This window comes from Musca domestica, unplaced genomic scaffold (genome assembly GCF_030504385.1).
Source record: "Musca domestica strain aabys unplaced genomic scaffold, Musca_domestica.polishedcontigs.V.1.1 4, whole genome shotgun sequence".
NCBI classification, from domain to species: Eukaryota; Metazoa; Arthropoda; class Insecta; order Diptera; family Muscidae; genus Musca; species Musca domestica.
In genome coordinates, this window is record NW_026712328.1 from 7,728,162 (window position 1) to 7,742,659 (window position 14,498).

Sequence of the window (14,498 nt, forward strand, 5' to 3'; positions counted from 1 at the left end):
ATCTGGATGATTAGAAAACCATTTTGTGAGATTTAATCCCGCTGAACTGAGAATATTAGTGACTTCATCTCGAATTGTGAGAAGACTATTCAAATCAGCAGAACCAGTCAACAAATCATCCACATAGAAGTCGTTGTTTATAAACTTTGGCACCAATAGGCCAAGTCTCTTTGGACAAATCGCTCAAATGGTTTAAGCAACGAATTGCTAGAAATGGAGCGGACGAAGTACCATAAGTGACCGTATTCAATCTGAAAATTTGCAGCGGATCACTTTCGTTTTGTCTCCAAAGGATCAAATGAAAATCTCTATCTTTTTCGTCGATTAAAACTTGACGATACATTTTCTCAATGTCTGCAGTAATTACGTATTTGTGTAAGCGGAATCGAAGTAACGTTGAGTACAACTCTTCTTGAATAGTTGGACCTACCATCAAGAGATCATTGAGTGAAACATGTGAAGATGTTTTACTCGATGCATCAAACACGACGCGTAGTTTCGTAGTTGTACTTTGAGGTCGGAAAACACATTAATGAGGAATGAAATAATGTGGGTTATTAGGAATTTTATTGTTCGTCAAGAGATAGTTTTCTTTCCAATGCCAGAAACCGCCTTTTGGCTGTTTCAAATGACGAACCCAAAAGTTTCACATCTTCTTTAAAAGGTAAAGAAACTTGAAAGCGTCCTGGCGATAAACGTCGAACATATTTTTGGAAATGTTCCTCACATTTTTGATGTTCCTCAGACCGAATTTTTGCACTATTATTTGGAATTTCTTCTAACTCCCAGAATTTCTTTACAATTGCATCAATAGTTTCTTCATTGTCTATGGCAACATTCAAGTGGCATAACCTGAATTGGACCCCTTTGACTCATCGTATTTTCCAGCTACGATCCAGCCAAGAGAAGTTTTTTGCAGAACCGGATAACTTGGATTCGATTTGATTTGGCCTACACAAAGAAGTTCGAAGAAAACTTCAGCACAAAGTAATAAATCCACTTTACGAGGTTCATTGAAATTAGGGTCTGCCAGCTCTATATTTTTAGGAACATTCCAATTAGCAGTGGAAATTCTCTTATCAGGTTGAAGACTTGTTATAGAACTCAATACCCAGAATGTAGATGAGAATTGTTTGGATTGAGTCTCGACATCACAGACAGTTGAACTTTATTTTTCGAAATGGAAATTCCTTTTGAAATGCCAGTTAAATTTAACCTGCCACTTTCCCGTTTTATTTTAAGCCTTTGTACCAAGTCTTCGGTTATCAAATTAGGTTGAGAACCGGAATCTAAAAGAGCTCTCGCCAGAATATATTTTCCTGAGCTACTACGGACCTTCACTAATGCTGTGGCCAACATTACGCCTTCATTCGACGATGAATAGTTAACCGAAGCGCTAGACGTAGAAGGCTGCTCTTGATCAGAAGCGTATCGATGCAGTAAGAAATGGTGTGATCCACCGCATACTCTACACTTCACTCCTGAATTGCATTTGGCAACAGTATGGCCTTTTTTGAGGCAATTGATGCAAGCAGGGACATCTTTAATGAATTCAAATCTTTGCAGAACTGGTACGGCAGTGAAGGAAGTACAATTATTTATATTATGCTGAAAAGATCTACAGAACACGCACTTTTCAGAAGATGGTTTCTGTTTAGAAACTGAAAGTGACGTTTTAAAGTTCCTTTTAGGCTGATTCTCAAACTTTGGTTTATTAATTTTGGGTCTTGCACCAGAAGATTCTTCAGCTGATATGTGCTGATATCTTTTATTTAAAGCAGCTTCGCAATCAGACCATAATGGGAGCTTCTCGAAATCAAGCTGTTCTTCCCATTTGGATTTAGTGATTGGATCGACCTTTGAAATAACTAAATGAATTAAAATGGTATTCGTAATCTTTTTATCATCACCAATCGACAACAGTGAATCATAAATAGCAGAAACTGTGTCGATCATGCTACGCAAAGCAGAAGCTGAAGGTTTAGGGATCTCAGGAAGATCAAAAAGTTTAGCAATATTATCGAAAAATATTAAACAATCATTATCATAAACCTTTTTCAGACTAGCTAATGCCTTGGGATAATTTTCTTCAGAAATCTGAAATGCTCTTACAGTACCGAGAGCTTCATCGGACAAGCATGAAATTAAATGATTGAATTTTTCTATGTCTGTCAATGTCGGATCTGTGTGAACTAAATTTTCAAAAAGACTCATAAAATTTTTGTATTCGGAATATTTTCCGCTAAATTTAGGCAAATTTATGTTTGGCAATCTAGACTGATGTGATTGGCCACAAAAAGAAGTTTCAGGCATACTATTTCTCCTATTTTTAGATAAAAAATAGGGACTTTGCCGTAACGCATAAGTCTTCTAGTTCGCCTCGATCATTATTATCGGGATCTAGAATATCAAGTTCGGATTGCAATCTCATTGCATCATCAATATATTTATTACGAATGTCTAAGCGACATTCTACTTCAATTGTATTGAACGAAATTCTCTTTTCTCTGAAAGAAGTCTTAATTCTTTCAATATTTTCAATTACCTTTTCTTTCTGTTGTTTTATGTTGGAAACTTCCGTATCGGGAGTGCTTTGGTGCTTCTTACCATCAGCCATTATATAGAATTTAAATTATATTTGTAAATTCCAACAAAAAAGTATCTACAAACTTATTATTAGTGAAAGGTAATGAACTAGTTTATTAATAATAAACTCTCGCTTTTATCAAAATTTATACAATGTCAGCTTTATTGACAATTTAATTATTATTTAAATTAAATTGTTTGGTTTACAACTGTAAACAATCAATTTTCAATATTTTAGAAATCTTACAAAGAATTACGTCGTCTATAGCACCCTTAATATTGCTGTGTTTCGAAAACTATCGATTACACTGTTTACCAAATGGAGTAACCGAATACAAGTAGTCAATTACTCACGAAGTGTTTGGCACTAGTAGAAACTAATCAAAACAAAGAAAATTAAGTGAAAAAAGGCAAAATTAAACAAATAAATTAAAAAATATATGTAAATTTGCCGAATTGTAATATTTGTTTACAATTAGTTTCACTCGCGAATGTATAATAAAATTTGTTTTCGCGGATTAGTGTGGTGCTATGAATATACAATAACAACAAGTGAAATAACTGACAAAGCAAAAGCGGAATAAGAAAAGGCAAACTTAATTTATATGTAATAATTAAGTTTGTGTTATCTTGCCGCAAAATCAAGCCAAAACGATTCACAAAATATATATAAATTGAAATATCAAGCGTATATGGATAATTTGTGTGAATTTTGATAAAATAAAATTTGTTTAACAAATTCTCTAACACTGAGTAATTTACAGGTTAGGATTCACACAAATTATGTCCAACGCTGTTACCTGTGAATCAGAATCACTCTCCTGATTGTTGTGTTTGCTCCTGCATAGACGGCAATCGCAGCGACGGGGCATCTGGATTTGATGACAGCAGCAGGTTTTTTGATGGGGAGTGTTTATTTTATTTATTTAATTTAATTGTTTTTTAATATTGTCTTCTTCTTCTTCCTTGTAGTATTTTAACAAGGCTGTTTTGCACAAAATTAACAAAACACACCGACACTTTATACTCCCGGGTTTCGGCACCAAAATATTCACCTTTATTTTAAGGGAATTATTATAATTTTTAATTATAAAATTAATTTATTTATAATTTTTAAATATTGTTATTTTTTATGGACTGCGAGAAGAAAGACGCGTATCGTTGGCGGTATAATTCACAACAATGACTTTATTATTATTCTTTCTCATTATCCTATTCTTCTACATCTAACTTAATTGTAAATGTACATACTATTTAAATACTAATTTTTACAACTAAGGAATTCATATTATTAATTAATTCAAATTCAAAAATAAATAAAATAAAAAATCATAAAAAACAAATAAATTGAAATAACAATTACAATTAACAAAATTCAATTTGAATCAATAAAACTGCTCCAACAGTATGAATTAACCTAAGTTCATTTTCGACATTTGGTGTAGTGATTTTGAATGAACAAATTCCGATTTTTTACCGACCGATGTGGAGGATGTACATTTTGAGTGACAAAAAACTCGGGCTGCAGCTGACAGCAACGATTTTGACGAGCTTGCCTGAACTTTTGGAGTCAAACCGGAATCGAACTATTCAGATTTAATGACTCGCGATGTAATAACTTGTGATGACGTTGACCACATCTCCAACAACTATTTTTACTAGTACAATTTACTAATTTATCAAACAATTTATACAATGTTCGTGGCGCTTGACAAATGCAATCCTATTTTCAGGGGATAATTTCTTAAATTTCGAGCAAAAATGAAGTCGATGGCATTTCTCTCGACAAAGAGAACATGATTTTCCAATTGAAGGGGAAGATGAACATTTGGAATGGGAATTCTTAGCATTATTTAGCGAATTTGTATTAGGCAAAGGGTTCGATTTCTCTTGATAACTTTCCAAACACACAAGCGTGTTTATCCTATTTGAACCTATTTGTTTTTAATGCCTTGTTCCCACAGTAACTGCGTTTCTTTTGGTAAACGTAGAAGGCAAAGAAACACCAGTATCGGATCCGATTGATCTATGGGAACGTTGTAAGTCGACATTGAATAAATGCAACTATTAATTCCCCGTCGGATCTCTTTTAGACCCGATGCAGTTTCTTTTACAATAATTGGAAGACTATACAACAACTTTAGTTGATGATGAACCAATATTCGAATATTGTTGTATTCATCATTTAATGCTTTCCATGCGAAAGCGAAACCACGGTTAGTTAGAGGAAACTGCGAAACGATTTCCCGAGCTTCTCCAGAAGTTTTATTCAGCAAATAGAACATACGTTCAACATCACTCAATCGAGAGTTATTAATGTAAACGGCGCTAAACAAAACCCGAAAGGAAGGCCAAGAAAAAAATCTACCTCAAAAAAATCAATTGGTAGGAATGTCATATTGTGAACGATATCACAACCAGAAGAAATATTTGCGGCATTTTTTCCTGCGATTCAGGAGCCAAAAGTAATTGATTTTTATCCGCAATTTTAATCGAATTTTTGTTATGTAACGATATTTTATAATTTTTCTACTAATTTATGCCATGGTACTTGAATAAATGTTAATGGAATCGTTATATTTATTCTCTGCCAAATGCAGAGATTCTTTAGTGACATTTTCCGAATTTTCTATGTTTCGCAACGATTTATTTACCGATTGCATTAATTTTTCGAGCTTGTTCTTCCTTTCCTCTAGTTTACTGCTATCTAAATCATCATTTTTTATTGCACCGATTTGCGTACCAAATTCTATCAGAGCGTCAGATGCTCTTATGAAAGTCTGTAGAGGAGAGAAGGCCATAGTTATAACAAGAAATACCGAACAATTTTGGACAAAAATGCAAAAATAAATGTATAATTAAAATTATCCTAAAATATGGAATGTGTTCTTTCTTAGTTTTCGCACAAAGTGAGTGATGTCAAATTCTAACGAATCACTAAGGTTTTTCCGACACTTTGCAACACCTAGCGTACTCGTTGCTTTTTTCTTCCTTACCTTTTTTACTTACTTAGCTTTGGATATTCGTCCGCAACAAACCACCACCAATTGTAATAAAGGTAAAATATTGTTTTTCCGAACAATATTTAAATAAATTGTTTAATTTATATTTATTGAGACAACTAAAACCTTTTGTGTTTGTTTTCTCTTTCGAGACGAGCTTAATGATCTGAAATTTGCAGTGAAAAGTAAAGCCAGATAGACACTATCATACACTCACCACTATGCGACGCATTTCGCCGTTGGTTAAGCGGCTCATCAGGCATATTTGTTGTGGATGATGGCTTACAAGGGCCGTTCTCTGGAAAGTAGTATATATTTCGAACTTATTGCAAATTAGCATATGCGAATTATACACTAGAAACTCTCCAGGTTCGACTCAAGTTCTATTGGCAGATCTTTTTCACAGCAAAGTTTTGTTTTTTTGTAGTGATGGATTTTTTGTCCACAACAACTACATTGCTTCCAATGCATACACTTGTTTTAGTGCTGCTTTAGGAAGACGGGTTAATGGCTCTGAACGTAGAGACGGCAACTTCTAGTTGGCTGCACACCGAGGTCCGCGGTTCAAATCCCACAGCCAGGCTCGGCTGAATTTTTGAGTTTTGCGTTGTTAAGGCGAAGATCATATGTTTTATGATTTTATGTGTTTGTTTTCTCTTTCGAGACGAGCTTAATGATCTGAAATTTGCAATGAAAAGGAAAGCCAGATAGACACTATCACACACTCACCACTATGCGACGCGTTTCGCCGTTGGTTAAGCGGCTCATCAGGCATATTTGGTATTTTGTTTTTCTTTATTTTATTTTTATTTTATTGCCTACGCAAACATTGGTCCATTCGAGCCGGAGCAGAAAGAATTGCTGCCTAAAACAACAACAACTAATTGTTCATTTTTTTCTAATAAAGGCTGACTCCGTCAACACCACAAACAACTAAACGCTGTCCATCATCTCCAAACTCATCATCCCTCATCTTCAAATTATTGATACAATTTTAAGGTGAGTACCGTCAATACAAAAATGAGCATCCACGAGTGTCTTTTTTGTATTATTTAAAAAGAGAATATACCAGTGTTTTACACTTTACCTACGTTCGTCTTACATCATCGCGGCGCATTGTATTTGTTGTTATTCTCTTCAAAAATAACTACAATTCATATTCTCGGTTACGAAAAATAATAATCAAAAAGTGCAGTGAACCTTTTAAAAATTGTTGGTGCCGGTATATTCTGTTTAAACTATTTACATTGTTGTTGGTGCTTTTTTAATCCATCGTCCAGTTGACGAAAAAGAAAAATAGAAAAAAAAAACACTAACAAATATACTGGCTAACCATCAGCACTGCTTGCTTGGATATCGTTGATCGTTTGATACAAGCACACATACATACATATCTTGTAAATATACGAGGTCCCCTCTGTAAGTTAATATACGTAGGGTGTGTGGAAAGTTTGTATTAGAAGTTCAATAAATTATATTATTATTTTTTGATTTTTTTTTGTAATGCGGTAATCATTTTGAAGTTGATTAGTAGGACCAACTACGTTACACCCTACATTCGTCCCGAAAAGCGATTTCGAAAATTTTTTGCATATATATTAAAATCAAATATACAATTTTTATTTAATTTTTCCTAATTATATTTTGATTTGTTTGGAAATTTTGTTGTTGTTGTTGGACTGTAGAGTTCATTTTATAGTCCGTGTAGCCTACATTCAGTCAAAATTGAGGTATTTTTGAGATTTTTTAATTTTTTTCTAGAATTTCTGAATTTTATTTATTTTTTTCTTTTGCAATTTTTCTTCGTAAATAAATTCTTGGGTGTTTACCAAAACATTAAACAAAATCTGGTACTCTGAAAAAATTGTGCCTGTTCTGTAATACACTGGGAAAACAATTTTTTTATATTTGACAGAGTTTTGCGAGTTGTATTGTATTTTTACATACAATAAGATAAACCGTGGTCGTTTTTAGTACGGTTTTGTATATTCCGATTTTTTGCAATTTGGAGTTTTTCTTTTTTTGATTTTTTAAAAAAAGAAACTAATTGGTGACAATTCCAGTTCTTTATTCTTTTGCTCGGAGCGTTTTTATTGATTGTTATCATATCGCTTACTCCGTTAGATTTTTTCATCAGAGCTGCAGATTCGCTTATTAAGTTTGAAGCCAATTTCATGTCTCTTCGAGATGAAGACTTCGATATTTATGCACTGGAACTTCAAGCCAGTGAAGTTAAGGAAATATGGAACAGAGTAAAAGATATGTTTGATAAATGCCTCAATCATTTACAGACTACCGCTGGTGCTGATGTTGAAGATATAACTTCGTCAGAGGGCAAATATCAAGCCGCTTTCAACGCTTATATTAATAGTTTGGCTTTAATAAATAGGAAACTTGATGACCTACGAACGGTTCCAAAGAATTTTCCCGCCCCCTAGTTCAAAATATATCTAGTTCTCCTCGAGGAGAGCGCCAAGGTGCTAACGAAATCCTTTCCATTTCTTAAATTTCGTTTCCAGCTGAGGCCGCAGGTGATGTTTCCGTACTAGGGAATGAAAATAATTTTCATAACATGAATTTACCTCTTTGTGATATTGATATCTTCAATGGAGATTTTCTATCATGGCCAACGTTCCGGGACTTATTTTCTGCGGTATTTATTAATAACAACCGGCTAAGCGACATTGAAAAATTATGTCATTTAATGAAAAAAAAAAAAAAAAAATAGGTGGTGAAATTCCCCTTAACCCATAAGAGTTTTAATTTAGCATGGAAGGCATTAAAAGCGACGTATGACAATGTCCGCATACTTGTCCATAATCAATTGAGGTTGTTATTCAATATTCCTGTCCTGTATAATGAGACTTGTTCTGGTTTAAAATATATTCAACGAGTAGTAAATGGGTGTATTTAGGCAATGGCGATCTATGAAGTTTCGATAAAAGACTGGGATCCCATATTAGTTTTTATTTGCATTCAAAGATTGCCTAAAAATACAGTGACTTTATGGGAACAAACAGTAAAAGATAAATCAGCTTTGTCAACTTGGGAAGAATTGAATGGATTTCTTTCAGAGAGAATTCAGACACTTACGTGTCTCAAAGATATTCGGGACATAGACTCATCTCAAAAGTTTGAAAAAAAGGTTCGCTCCCACTTCTCCAAAATGATCTCTACTAAGACATCACGTTCCTCTGCGGGCAAAACTTGCATTCTTTGCCCTAAAATAGTTCACGCGTTGCGTTTGTGCCCGGAGTATTTAAAATTATCAATTGAGAATCGTTATTCTGTACTGCGTCGATACAGTTGTTGCATAAACTATTTAACTGTTGGACATGATGTGAAGAACTGTGTAAGTAAGCACAGTTGTGGCATGTGTAACAAACGACATCACACGCTTTTGCATCGTGAAAGGTCAAATTTCGAAACATCAGTAAGACACACGACTCCGTCTCAAACCCCCTGCCACAAGATCATCATCAGAACTTAATCCCAATATTCCCACAACTTCATCGGGAATTTCAAGTAGACAGGTCTTTCATGTCTCCCAGAATAGAAGTGTATTGCTAGGGACAGCAATTATACATATTATACATCATGGTGTTACATATCCAGCTCGCGCCTCAATTGATCCAGCTTCTGAGGCTTCATTCATTACAGAAAAAATTCAGCGTCAACTAGGGATTTCGACCAATTCCACCCTTGCTACGATCTCAGGTGTCAACCAGACTTTAACCACTACGTCGAGAAAAGTGTGTTCAATAAATATTGGTTCACCAATCAATGATTCCCTAAAATTGCAATTAACTGCACTGGTAGTCTCCAATATCTCCGATAAGCTGCCATCATTTTCAGTAAGTTCAGACTTCATGCCCCGTCTACCCGATATTCGTCTGGCAGATACACAGTTATTCGACTGTAGACCAGTAGATATGCTGATAGGTGCAGACCTTTATCCAAAAATTATATTACCAGGTACGCATATCAATATCCTAGGTACTTTGGTTGCACAAAATACCATATTTGGGTGGATAGTTACAGGGCCACTTCCATATTCTAATGTCCACCATAGCCTGTTCGGACGCAGAAGATGTTGACAAAACTCTCCTTCGGTTTTGGGAAATAGAGAAACCACCAAAGCGAACTATTCTGTCCCCTTCCGATAAGTTTTGTGAAGGCAACTACAAATCTACGACAGTCCGGGACTCTGAGGGCAGGTATATTGTCACCCTGCCTGTTAAGCCAGAATATGTAAATCACTGCTTTGGGATATTCGCGAACAAATTGTTTGAAACAATTTCTTCGTAACGAGGCTTCACTTTTACGAAAGCCACATATCAAAAAAGTTTACGATGGGGTGGTAAATAAATATTTATTTTTAGATCATATGAGGCCAGTTACGACTCCGTCAGCAAGCACGAATATTTGCTACTTGCCTCATCATCCTGTAAAAAATCCTGAGAAACCAACTACAAAGTTAAGGGTAGTTTTCAACGCCTCAAATAAAACTTCAAGTGGTAAAAGTCTTAACGACATTTTGTATGTGGGTCCTACTTTACAGTTAGACTTAGTCCTGATTATAGTAAGATGGAGGTTATTTAAGTACGTGTTTAATTGTGATATAACACAGATGTATCGCCAAATTAGAGTTACTTCCAAACACACCCCTCTCCAAAGAATAGTGTTTATGGATTCGCCCGATCAACCTGTTCAAGATTATGAGCTCCAGACAGTTACTTTCGGTGTAAATTGTGCGCCATATTTGGCTATACGCACTTTGTTGCAACTAGCTGCTGATACAGAAGAAGAATTTCCTTTAGCTGCGCATATACTTAGAAGGTGTATGTATGTCGATGACGTGCTAGCAGGTTATCACGATTTATCCCTTGCTCAAAAGTCACGTGATGAATTGATAAAATCATTATCGTTAGCTAAATTTGGATCGAGAAAATGGACATCGAATAATCGCACGATCTTAGAAAATTTGCCAGTTGAACATTTGTATGACACCCAACTTCTTACCTTTGTAGAAGCCAATAGCTCTAAGCCATTAGGAATTCGATGGAATGCACAAACCGATTTATTCTTTTTCAATGCGGACCCCCTTGTTCAAAAACCTAGTTATACTAAACGAGAAGTGTTATCCTGTATTGCTAAACTTTTTGACCCTGTTGGATGGTTGGGTCCCGTGAGAATAGTAGCCAAAATCATAATGGCAACAGTTTGTTAAAACATATAAGGATATCAATTCCATACAAATTCCTCGTTGGGTTCGGTATGCCCCAGACTGTCAGGTACAGCTTCACGTTTTTTCTGATGCCTCAGTAAAGGTATACGCGGGGGTAATGTACATACGTATTGTCGCTCCGAATGGGAACGTTTTCACTGATTTGCTTTCTTGTAAGACCAATGTGGCTCCCCTTAAGTCGATTTCTTTGCCAAGGTTGGAGCTCTGTGGGGCAGTTTTAGCATCCGAGCTTTTAAAATCTATTATTTCTGAAATTGGAATAGAAGTGCATGATATATACTGTTGGACCGATCCCACGATTGTCCTCTCCTGGCTTAAAAAATCTCCTTCAACGTGGACTACATTTGTGGCTAATAGGGTGACAACATACGTGAGGGAACCTGGTACCACGTGCGTTCGGAAGATAATCCAGCGGATTTAGGTAGTCGAGGGCTTTCGCCTGCTGAGTTGGCGATGTCTCAAATTTGGTGGCGGGGTCCTAGATGGCTTAGCGTAGACAGTTCCCATTGGAATCTTTCAGATTTATCCACCCTTGATACTGATTTAGAGATGCGCGCCCTTAAGAGCCATGTAACATTTTTCTCTAACTATACGGATATTTAAAAAGGCGATACGTGTAGTTGGATATGTTTTTCGGTTTTTCTATAAAACCCACCCTCTGCATAAAGACAAGCATAGTTTTGAAGAGAGAACCCTGTTAAGTTCTGAAATCAATAGGGTTAAATCACGTTTAGCGTTATTATCCCAAAAGGTACATTATGCGGAAGAATATAATTGTTTACTTAATAATAGACAATTGGATTCTAGAAGTTCAATCTTGTCGTTATATCCCTTTTTAGATGAGGTTGGAATTATGAGGTTAAATGGTCGTTTAGTAAGATCCCCTACTCTTTCCTATTCCGAACGTCATCCCATCTTGCTGCCGTATCACTGCAAATTTACTCATTTGCTAGTAAATGACGTTCACATAAGGTCCATTCATGGACAAAATCAACTAATGTTGCGAATTATTCGTAGTGAATATTGGATTCCTCGGCTAACGACTTTACTTCGAACTATAATCAGTAGATGTAAACGTTGCTCATTGTATACAAATTGAGCTTGTACTCAAATTATGGCAGCTCTCCACCCGGAGAGGACAAGCTTTACCAGGCCATTTGCTACGACCGGTGTAGACTTTGCTGGTCCAATTGAGATCAAATCCTTTACTGGTAGGTGCTGTAAGATAACCAAAGGTTATGTATGCGTTTTCGTATGCTTTTCTACAAACGCTATACATTTAGAAGCTGCTTCAGATTTGTCTACGACAACTTTCCTAGCTGCCTTCTACAGGTTTATTTCGCGTATAGGCTGTCCTAAAACTATGTTTTCTGATAACGGCACCAATTTCGTTGGAGCTTCTAGGAAATTAGAGAAAGAGTTTAAAGTTATGTTGGAACAAAGTCGTGAGCGTGTATGTTCCAAATTGCAATGTCAAGAGGTTTCATGGAATTTCCCACATATGGGCGGTCTGTGGGAGACGGCCATGAAGAGTTTTAAATTACATTTTAGGAAATGTTCTAATAACGCTAAATATACGTTCGAGGAATTATCGACTCTTCTATCGAGAATTGAAGCATGTTTAAATACTCGACCACTTGTGAATGTGGACTATCGTTCATAGGGCAAGAACGATAGTCCACATTCACAAGTGGCACTTACTCCAGGTCATTTTTTAATAGGCGCTCCGATTTTTGCTCCTCCGGAGCCATTGATAAACGAATCTCTCCTGCATATCGTGAATCGATTTAGAAAATGAAAGCGTTAACTCAACAATTCTGCCTCCGGTGGAAGGAAGAGTATTTAAAAAATCTTCATAAACGTTTCAAATGGAAATTTCCGGAACGCTATATACAGACGGATGATTTAGTGGTTATTCGTAATGAACACCTCCTACATCCTGGAAACTCGGTCGGGTAATTGACGTTTTTCCGGGCGTTGACGGTCACAATCGCGTGGCAGATTTTCGCACAGAAAACGGTGTTGTAAAACGACCAATAGTAAAGTTGGTCATTCTGGCCAACCAATAGTTGTTTTTTTTGTTATTATTGCGGCATCTCTCCCTTTTTCGCAGAATGGAAAACATGAGCAAGATTGCCGCTACCCTCCCCAATATTGAGGACGAACTTTTAATGTCTGATGAAGAGAGGGACCTCCAAAACCAAATGGCTCCTGAAGCTAGCTCGGATACAAAGCCAATTTATAGCGATCAAATGGAGGCCACTCCTATCCGGGAGATTGCACAAAGCCCTCCTGTAGAAAATAGTGCCCTTTTGGCAAGTCGAGCCGAAGTGACTCCTATCCGGGAGATTGCACCCACACTTCGTGCCTCCAGTACAGTGGTAGAAGATACGGAAGCAGCTCCTATCCGGGAGATTGCACTTAAGCCTTCCGTTGAGGTTATTAATAATTCCGCTTCCGCGGTTCAGAATAGGTCGACACCGTCCGGCATTAAAAAACTCAGGTTCGAGTAGTAGCAATCAACGATGTGCGTTTTGCAATTACAAATTTTGACAATCCTATCCCCTTGTCCGTTCCTTTGTTTTCCTTTCAACCTACTGTAACATTAGCGCCCACCATTATATTAAATCTTCAATTGGGCAATAAAAAAATTCCCTTCCGCGGTTCAGAATAGGTCGACACCGTCCGGCATTAAAAAACTCAGGTTCGAGTAGTAGCAATCAACGATGTGCGTTTTGCAATTACAAATTTTGACAATCCTATCCCCTTGTCCGTTCCTTTGTTTTCCTTTCAACCTACTGTAACATTAGCGCCCACCATTATATTAAATCTTCAATTGGGCAATAAAAAAATTCCCGTCCGAGCTCTGTTAGATTCTTGCTCGGGGCATAGTAGAATTTGTCAGTCTCTTGTGCAGAAACTACAATTGGGTATGGTGCCAATGGGACAGGAAATGTTTTCCCAAATTAAGGTAGAGTCCATGTATGAACGGGCTCAAAACGAAATGCTGTTCGCTCAGGTGATGCCATTACACCACATCGTAAGGCCTTCAGCATCCGCACCGGAGAGCATTAAGGAGCATAACGCGGGGCTGCAACTGGTGGATCCGGAGTTTTATAGAGCGGGGCATATAGGTATTGTTCTTGGATCTGATGTTTACCCAAAAATTATAAAGTCTCAAACTTTCTCGAACCCGGGTTTTCCATGGGCCCAGCTCACCATTTTAGGTTGGATTATTATGGGCCCTTGTAGTATGTAGTCGTAGTTTTAACTTTAAGTCGTATTGGGTCATCCTGACCAAGCTTTAGAAGGCAATTTTTCGATGCCTGTGGCTCTCCGAGCCAATTCATTTTTCACAGATAAGAATAGCTTATAAGTAGTTCATAAGTTGCAACATCGCTGGATGTTCCAAGGCGACCGGCAAATGTATAATTAAAATTATCCTAAAATATGGAATGTGTTCTTTCTTAGAATTTGCTCATCACTTGCGCAAATGCAACTTTGTGTTTTCGCACAAAGTGAGTGATGTCAAATTCTAACGAATCACTAAGGTTTTTCCGCCACTTTGCAACACCTAGCGTACTCGTTGCTTTTTTCTTCCTTACCTTTTTTTTACTTGGCTTTGGATATTCGTCCGCAACAAACCACCACCAATTGTATTA

General features: G+C 36.7%; 1 long non-coding RNA gene across 1 annotated transcript; it reads left to right on the forward strand.

The window, feature by feature from the left end:
- Window positions 1-2,733: 2,733 nt before the first annotated feature.
- On the forward strand, window positions 2,734-3,821 carry LOC131804187 (uncharacterized). The gene is made up of 2 exons (XR_009342939.1): window positions 2,734-3,291; window positions 3,351-3,821. It is a non-coding gene; the product is annotated as an uncharacterized LOC131804187 (long non-coding RNA).
- Window positions 3,822-14,498: the final 10,677 nt, after the last annotated feature.